Here is a 9,545-nt window from a genome sequence, read left to right as displayed (position 1 = left end):
AGTTGTTAAGAATATGACTGACAGTATTTCTAGCACAAAGTATCATAAATTAGTTCACAATCAAGGATACGTCACAAAGGACATGACTTATCCAGAAAGATTGTAATCATGTTTGTTCCCAAAGTATTAATATGAGATATAAATAAGTTGGAGTGGTGAGTCTCATGCTACATAACAAACATGATAGGCACTTATAGATGATAAATAGGCCGAACCAGTGACGCTTATGACAAGCACATAGAGTTTACTCTTGTTAATGCATTGTCATATATAGTATCAGTGCATATAATCTTTAGACCTGAGATAACACAGTTATCTTGTATATAAGTGGTTTAAGTTTGATACTGCTTTCATATTCGTACTGTGTATGAGTATATGGGCATGTGTTGGCTCCTACTAGTTATATATGGAGATAAGTGCTAATCAAGATGGGATCCGTTACTCTAAGTAAATAGGGAGAAAATCCTATGTTCATTTAATTGTTCTTGATGATTCAAGTTCCTGGCCAAGACAGATAGACTTAGCCAGAAAGGTATTTTTGACAGGAAAGTCTAATTAATCAAGAACTAGAATTAAAAGAGAACATAAGATACATAGCAAATAGAGTTTGACATTAACCATGACTCTAGCAAGGATTGAGATTTTGTAATGGAGAGATTTTAGTGCTGTTAGTAGTATGCCCTAGAGCATATCATTTAGTATGTATCTTGTACATATTTTTATTAATAAAGGCGTTTCCACTTTTCCGTTTACATAATATATTTATGTGTAATAGAAAAGGTCCATTGATATTTTGTTAGAAATATTATTCTTAAGTTGTTAAGAATACGAGTGACAATATTTCTAGTACAAAGTATCATAAATAGGTTCACAATCGAGGATACTTCATAATAAGGACATGACTTATCCAGAAAGATTGTATTCATGTTTGTTCCCAAGTTATTTATATGAGATATAAATAAGATGGAATGGTGAGTCTCATGCCATATAACAAACATGATAGGCACTTATAAATGATAAGTAGGCCGAACCAGTGACACTTATGACAAGCACATGGAGTTTACTCTTGTCAATGTTTTGTCATAAATCATATCAAGCATATAATCTTTAGACTGAGATAGCACAGTTATCTTGTATATAGGTAGTTTGAGTTTGATAACTTTCATACTTGTACTATGTATGGGTATATGGGCATGTGTTGGCTCCTACTAGTTATATATGGAGGTAGGTGTTGATCAAGATGGAATCTGTTCCTCTAAGTAAATAGAGATAAAATCCTATGTTCATTTAATTGTTCTTGATGTTTCGTGTTCTGGCCAGACAGATAGATTTATTCGTAAAAGAGTTTCGATGAGAAAATCTTTTAATCAAGAACTGGAATTAAAAGAGAACATAATATTCATAGCAAATGGTGTTTGACATAAACCATGACTCAAATTGAGTTGGGATTTTGTAACAGAGAGATTCTAGTGCATGGTAACATATGATTATAGGTTCATTTAAGGTAAATCTTATTACTAATTGGGTGGCCATGGCATACTATGCTTGGTGTTAACCATGGTCTATGAGGTTCATAAAATGATTTAGAGAAATCATTTATGGTAAGAAAGAGTTCTGATGATATTAAGAGTTGATATCATTTCTCATTGCCAATTAGTGATGAGCCTAGTAAGTCACACACATACACAAGTTATCACCTAATTAAATATGATTTAATTAATTAATTAAAGAGTTTAATTGATTAATTAAATAGGTTTGGTTTGCAATTAGATTGCAAAGTCCCTAGCATGACTTGAAACCAAATCTAGATTATTGGATGTATAATATAAGTTAAATTTATATTTAAAGTGTTTAAATATGAATTTAATTAATGAGAAATTAATTAATAGAGATTAATTAATTAATTTATATTTGATATAAATTAATTAGAAGAAGAAAAATAATTATTTTGGGTTGAGAACTCAAAATTAAGACACAGGGGCATTTTGGTCATTTTGCAGTGTGACACGTGGCATCATGAGATGGTGACTCATGGCATAACACATAAGCTTGCCAAATGTTTTTTAATCATGTAAGATGATTAAAATCAAGATTAAATATAGGTTTGACACTTGGCACAATTTGATTGGGTCACTTAAACCTAGATCTAATCAAAGGGTGACATGTGGCAAGGGTTTAATGTGTTAACCTAGCTATTTAAGTGTGGTTATGAAAAGAAAAAATAACCAGCAGCCTCTCCTCTCATTTGTCATGCCACTTTGAGCCTCTCCAGCTATTCTTCTTCATCTCTCATCAATTCAAAGAGATTAGCCATCAATCTCTTGAATTAAGAACACTAGAAATTGTTTCTAATGTCCTGTTTACATCTCTAATCTCTTAAAAGGCAGAACTTGAATATTTAATTAATAGAAAAGGCTTTAGAAGCTGTTCAAGGGCTGCCATAGGTGTTCTTGGTGTGGACAAGCTAGAGGGACAACATCTGGTGTCCTGAAGACGAATCTCAAAGGCGCAGACGCGGCAAAGACATCAAGAGGTTAGTGTAATCGTTCTTGATTTAATCTAGGGTTCTAAAATTAATCTGATTAATTTTAAAATCTTAAATGGCAAATACAGATCCAAAAACATATTAAAAGAGTTTTAATATGTTGTTTATCATTGAAATCAAATAGATAAAAATAAATCTTGCATGATGTATGTGACCCTAGGTGAAAAATTTTGAATTCAATGGTACAAACTTGTGTTTTTCACGCTTCCGTTCCTTCAAGTGCATGGTAATATATGATTGAAGGTTCATTTAAGGAATTCCTTATTACTGATTGGGTGACCATGGCATCCTATGCTAGGTGTTAACCATGGTCTATAAGATGCCTAAAATGATTTAAAGAAATCATTTACGGTAAGAAAGAGTTCTAATGATATTAAGAATTGATATCATTTCTCATTGCCAATTAGTAATAAGCTAAGTAAGTCACATATATGCACAAGTTAATTACCAAGTAAAATATGATTTAATTGATTAATTAAAACGTTTAATTAATTAATTAAATAGGTTTGGTTAGCAATAAGGTTGCAAAGTCCCTAGCATAACTTGAAACCAAATCTAGGTTATTGGATGTATAATATAAATTAAATTTATATTTAAAGAGTTTGAATATGAATTTAATTGTGAGATTAATTAATAGAGATTAATTAATTAATTAATTTGTGCATGATATAAATTAATTTGAAGAAGAGAAAATATAATTTTGAGTTGAGAACTCAAAATTACATACAAGGGCAAAATGGTAATTTCATATGGTGACACGTAGCACCATAAGATGGTGACACATGGCACCCATATGATTGAGCTACTTGTCTTCCCATGATGAAAGACTATCTTATGATGATTTATTCTTAGCTTGACACTTGTCTTAATGTGATTAAGACAACAAGAAAGCAAGATTAAATGAGAAATTGACAAGTGGCAAGCGAGTAAGTGTTGACTTTTGTATATAAGGGAAAAGGAAGAAAGAGAATTAATCTTCTTCCTCTTCTTCCCTTTTGGACGGCAACTCTCCCTCTCTCTCTTCTTTCATTCTTCTTCATTAACAAGTGAGAAAAAGCTTGTTTTCTCCTTGAATCAATTTGCTAGAAAGAGTTTCTAGTGCACCCACATCCATTAAACCTTCACTAAAAGGAAAACCCTAAGTTTTTAGTGGTTGGCATGCTTCAAGAGAGGATTGGGGCTGCAATTTGGTGATCCTTGGTGAGCTTATGGTGGACAAGCTAGAGGAGCTACAATTGGAGCTCTTGGAAACTCTCAAAGGGAATTAAGAAGGTTGATTCAGCGCCTTGAAGGTTAGTTGAACTTCATCCATCTTTTAATTAGAATTTAATTTGATTAAATACTAAACTCCAATCCTTAATGGCAAATGAACTAATAAAGTATGCTAAAAGGTATTTTGGCATGTCCATGGGCATAGAAGGTTAGCTAGGTTCATAAGCTACTATGTTATGCTAGTATGTAACCCTAGATAAAATTTTGAAATTCAACCTACTAATGGCCCAAACCCATGCTTACCTCGGCCTTCAAGAGCACCGATTGAAGGCAGTTTTGGGAAGCGTGGTTAGGGCTTTAAAGGCTGGATTTCAAAAATTTTCTAGGATTTCATGCAAACATACAAGTTATTATGATCCTAGCCAACAACTAATGCCCTAAAGCATGTCAAAACACTTTTTTAACATGCATTTAATATTCATTTGCCATCAAGGATTGTTGATTAACTATTAATCAAACCATACCCTAGCTTTAATAGGGATTGAAGAAGACTAATCTCAAAGGCACTGAATCACACTTCTTACTCCCTTAGGTAGTCTACAAGAGCTCCACTTGTAGCTCCTCTAGCTTGTCCACCACAAGCTACCACCAAGATCACCTTTGACAACCCATATCCTCTCTTAGGTGTTTGCCAACCACTAACTATTAGGGTGTTTGCTTTAGGTGATTTTAATTAGATGTATTTAGGCTAGAAACCTTTTTTAGTGATTTTGATTCAAAGGAAAACAAGTTTTTCCTTGTGAATCCATGGAAGAAAAATAAAAGGAGAGAGAAACCCTCTTGTTGCCATCTAAGGTGAGAGAGGAAGAAGAAGATTGAGTTTTTTTTCTTATCTTCCATTTATATATAAGAGACAAAAACATTAAAGGGTTGCCACATGTCATCATCCAATTCAATCTTGCTTTTAAGTTATCTTAATCTCATTAATCCACTTGTCAAGGCAAGATTAAATCATCTAAATGTCATCTTCCATCACATGGAAGACAAATGGCACACATCAATAGGTGCCATGTGTCACCATTTATGGTGCCACATGTCACCATGTAAAATTATCATTTTGCCCTTATATTGAATTTTGAGTTCTTAACCCAAAATAGTAATTTCTCTCTCTATTTAATTTATATCACATATAAATCAATTAATCTCCATTAATTAATTTCACTATTAAATTCATATTTAAACTCTTTAAATATAAATTTAACTTTTATCATGCATCCAATATTCAAGATTTGGTTTTAAGTCATGCTAGGAACTTTGCAATCTTATTACAAGCCAAATGTATTTAATTAATTAATTAAACTCTTGAATTAATCAATTAAATCATAATTAACTTAGTGGTTAACTTATGTAGGCATGTGACTTACTAGGCTCATTACTAACTGGTAATGAGAAATGATATTAACTCTTAATATCATTAGAACTCTTTCATTCCACAAATGATTTCCCCAAATCATTTTAGGCATCTCATAGACCATGGTTGACACCTAGCATAGCATGCCATGGCCACCTAATTAGCAATAAGAAATATCTTAAAATAATCCATTAATCATACATCAACATGCACTAAAATCCTTCTGTATTATATCCCAATCCCATTAAGGGTCATGGTTGAGTCAAACCCCTTATTGTGGAATCTTATACACTCATTTGAAAATTGATACTTGACATATAAGACTTCACCATCAGGAAACACTTTTCCTAACAAAATCATCCATCCTGGCTAGGAACTTAATCTTGTCAAGAATAGCTCAAATCTGCATAGGACTTTTAACCCTGTTTACTCAAGGCTATGGATCCCCTCTTGAATGAACACCTGCCCCAACATATGACTAATCTAAGCCAACACACACTGAAATATCCATACACAGTACATATATATAAGTGGTATCAAACTCAAACCAGTCATATAAGAGGCAACCATGTCATCTCAGGTCTGAGGATTATATACACAAGTATGACACAGATAACATTTTATTGACTCGAGTAAAAGCCATGTTCATGTTATCTGTTTGTCACAAGTTCGACCTACTTATCTCATAAGTGCCCACTGTATTGATCCTGATATCTCTTGTCAGATGGTATGAGACTCACCATTCCATAAACATCAGTATCTCATACTGATCAATTGAGATAAAAAAAAGGTGACAGCTCTCTGGATATAATGTGCCCACCAAAATATCCTTCAGCTGCGAAGTCTGATTTATAACAAATATTCCATATTTTCTGTCACTCATATTCTTATCTCATAAGAATAAAATATATAATATATTAATAATGGGCAATTTCAAATAAATATGTTATTAAATATGCACAACATTTAAATGAAATGTTTATCGCCATTAATATTTACAATGTTACTTACAAGTTATAAGATTAGTGCATGCTCTAGGGCACACATAACTAACAATCTCCCACTTGGCCTAGAGCCATTCACTATAGTATCTAAGACTCATCTTCTCAAGATGTTCGTTTAACTGTTGCTGTGTCATGGCCTTGGTCAGTGGATCAGCCGGGTTATCAGCCGAAGCTATTTTCTTCATGGCAATATCGCCTCTTCCAACTATCTCTCAGATAATAAGAAATCGCCGCTCTATGCGTTTGGATCACTGGTGAGACCTAGGCTTATTTGCCTGTGCAATGGCTCCATTGTTGTCATAGTAGCGAGGAACTAATGACTCATTGGAAGGAACCACTTCCAGTTCTAAAACAAACTTCTTGATCCAAACAGCCTCTTTTGCAGCATCAAATGTAACAACATATTCAGCTTCGGTGGTGGAGTCTGCTGTAGTTGTCTGCTTGGAACTTCTCTGACTGACAGCCCCTCCATTACACAAAAATACAAACCCTGAGACACACTTTCTGTCATCAATATATTATTGAAAATCAAAATTTATAAATCCTTCTAGTTGAAGTTCACCTCCTCCATATATCAAGAATAAATCCTTAGTCCTTCTCAAGTACTTAAGGATATTCTTGACAGCTATCCAGTGTTCCAAACCTAGATTGGATTGAAACTTGCTAGTCACACTAACAGCGTAGGCAATATCAAGCCTAGTGCACAGCATGGCATACATTAGGCTTCCTATAGCTGAAGTATAAGAAATCTTAGCCATCTTTTCCCTTTCTTCAGGAGTCTTAAGAGACTATTCCATAGAAAAGTGAATTCCATGCCTAACTGGTAACAATCCTCTATTAGAATCAAGTATGCTGAACCTCTTCAACACCTTTTCTAAGTAAAGCCTTTGGGATAAACCTATTATTCTTTTCTGTCTATCTCTATAGATCTTAATTCCCAGAATATAGGTGGCTTCCCCAAGGTCTTTCATAGAGAAAGTACTTGACAACCAGGTTTTTATAGATGTTAGTATACCAATATCATTGCCTATCAATAATATATCATCCACATATAATAGTAGAAAGGTAGTCATACTCCCACTAGTCTTCTTATACACACACGACTCATCAATGTTTTGAATAAAATAGAAAGTTTTAATAGCTTCATCAAAATCTTTATTCTATCTTCTAGAAGCTTGCTTATGACTATAATTGGATCTCTTAAGCTTGCACACCTTGAAACCTTTCTTGAATTCAAAACCCTTGGGTTATTCTATGTATATGTTTTCCTTAATAACACCTTTGAGAAAAGTGATTTTGACATTCATTTGTCAAACCTCATAATCATAGTGTTCTGCAATAGCTGGAAGAATCCTTATGGATTGAGCATGGCTACAAGAGAGAATGTTTCTTCATAATGAATTCCTTCCCTTTGGAGAAACCCTTTTGCTGCAAGCTTAGCTTTGAAGGTCTCTACCTTTCCATTAGGACTAATCTTTCTCTTGAAAACCCATTTCCAAACTTGGTTTTTATGCATGGAATCCATTTCAGATTTCATAGTTTCTAGCCATTTTGAAGAATCTATATCTGATATAGCTTCTTCATAACTAATAGGATCATCTCCATGATCAATTTCTTCACGAATAAACAATTTTTGTTCATTCTCATGAAGAAATCCATATCTCTCTGGTGGATGAGATATTCTACTAGATTTATGAAGAACTAATGTTATGGATGTATTATCTATAGGCATAGGCTCTCTCACTGGATCAACATCCATGGGTGTAGGTTGTTAGTTGTTGTGGAATTCTCTAATTCCAATTCTATCTTCCTTCCTTTGCCACCTTCTTGAATAAACTCTTTTTCCAAGAAAATTGCATCTCTACTTATCACAACCTTTTGTTATTGTAGAAGATAGAAATAATATCCAAAACTATCTTTTGGATATCCAACAAACTTACTGTTTTCAAGCCTAGTTTCTAATTTATTAGTTTTCAACTTTTTGATAAAAGCTAGACAACCCCATATCTTAACATGTTTAAGAGATGGTTGTCTTCCATGCCATATCTCATATGGTGTGAAAGAAACTAATTTAGTTGGAACTCTGTTAAGAATATACAATGCAGTCTCTAATGTGTATCCCCATAAGGAAATAGGCAAATCAGTAAAGCTCATCATGCTGCATACCATGTCCAACAAAGTACGGTTTCTTCTCTCCGACACACCATTCAACTGTGGTGTGCTAGGAGGGGTCAATTGTGAAATTATGCCCTTTTCCCGAAGGAACTCATCAAACTTTGCACTTAAGTATTCACCAACTCGATCAGATCGAAGGGCTTTAATACTTTTTCCTGTTTGATTTTCTACTTCAGCCTTGAATTCTTTGAACTTTTCAAAGGATTCAGACTTGTATCTAGTGAAATACAAATACCTAAATTGAGATTTATCATCAGTGAAGGTAATGAAGAACTTATATCCACCTCTAGCCATTTCTTTAGGCCCACATACATCACTATGTATGAGTTTTAAAATATCTTCAGCTCTTTTCCTTGGTCCCACAAAAGGAGATATGGTCATCTTGCCCTGAAAGCAGGAGTCACAAGTTGGTGATGCTTCATTTCCCAAAGCGGATAAAATCCCCATCCTTTCCAATTTCGTGATCCTATCTTCTACTACATGACCCAATCTTAAGTGCCAAATTTGTTTTAGATTAAGGTTGACATTTTCTGTTGCATAAATTTCATATTTAGTGCTTGGAGCTATCTTGCAATCATTATCAACATAATAAAGACCATTTTGCAAGTAACCCAAACATACAACTTTATTACCATAATAAACTATACATATATCATTTATGAATCTAAATTCATAACCGTCTCTAGTCAAACTAGATACATAAATGATGTTTTTATACATTTTGGGTACATACAAAATATCCTTTAAATACAAAATATCATCATCAAAATGATTATTTATAATAAGAGAAGTAGATCCGATGGCTTTGGCATCAACATTTGATCCATCACCAATCTTCAACCTTACTTCTCCATGATCCAAGCTCCTAAGATTTACTAGTTCCTGCACATCATAAATTATATGTGAATTAGAACCAGTATCAATGACCCAAGCAGAATTAGTATGACAAGCAATACCAGAATCTAAGAAACAAGAAATAGCTATACCTTCAGAAGGTCTTGCCTTCTTATTCTTTACCAACTCTAGGTGTTTTGGGCAGTTTCTCTTCCAATGCCTATCCTTTTGATAGTGGAAACACTTTCCCTTATCACCAAGAGCTGCTTCTGCCTTCTTCTTCACAGTTTGGCTCTTTTTGCCAACTCTGCTAGAAGGACTAGGGATAGAAGATGGCTTCTTCTTGTTGCTTTTCTTCTTCTTC

This window comes from Hevea brasiliensis, chromosome 16, assembly GCF_030052815.1.
Source record: "Hevea brasiliensis isolate MT/VB/25A 57/8 chromosome 16, ASM3005281v1, whole genome shotgun sequence".
NCBI classification, from domain to species: Eukaryota; Viridiplantae; Streptophyta; class Magnoliopsida; order Malpighiales; family Euphorbiaceae; genus Hevea; species Hevea brasiliensis.
The sequence above is the reverse complement of the archived record's forward strand: the minus strand, read 5'-3'. Positions refer to the sequence as shown.